This window comes from Sinocyclocheilus anshuiensis, unplaced genomic scaffold (genome assembly GCF_001515605.1).
Source record: "Sinocyclocheilus anshuiensis isolate Anshui unplaced genomic scaffold, SAMN03320099.WGS_v1.1 scaffold180, whole genome shotgun sequence".
Lineage (NCBI taxonomy): Eukaryota > Metazoa > Chordata > Actinopteri > Cypriniformes > Cyprinidae > Sinocyclocheilus > Sinocyclocheilus anshuiensis.
In genome coordinates, this window is record NW_015554093.1 from 232,892 (window position 1) to 233,262 (window position 371).

Below are 371 nucleotides of genomic sequence, written 5' to 3' on the forward strand. Positions count from 1 at the left end.
CTGTTGTAATTTCTTGTAATTTATTAAAAGAAGGTACACCGCCATCTTGTGCCAACTAAACTGACTTGAATGCACCTGACGTTGTAATTACGACTTGTCAACTCGTAAGTACGAACGTAGATTCGTTCATTTTGCTGAACCTCAAAGGTCCGCATCGGTAAAATGATCCGAACTTCCCATCACCACCGGCAACGGGAGCCCGTGACTTTTTAAAGGGGTCATATGATGTTGCTAAAAAGAACATTATTTTTTGTATTTGGTGGCAACGAAACACACCGTGTCTTCACAACATGACGGCGGCGGTGGCAGCAACAATAAAGTTATGCCTTCTTTCTTTGCGTGAACATTTGGGCGGTGTTATGCAAATCTTC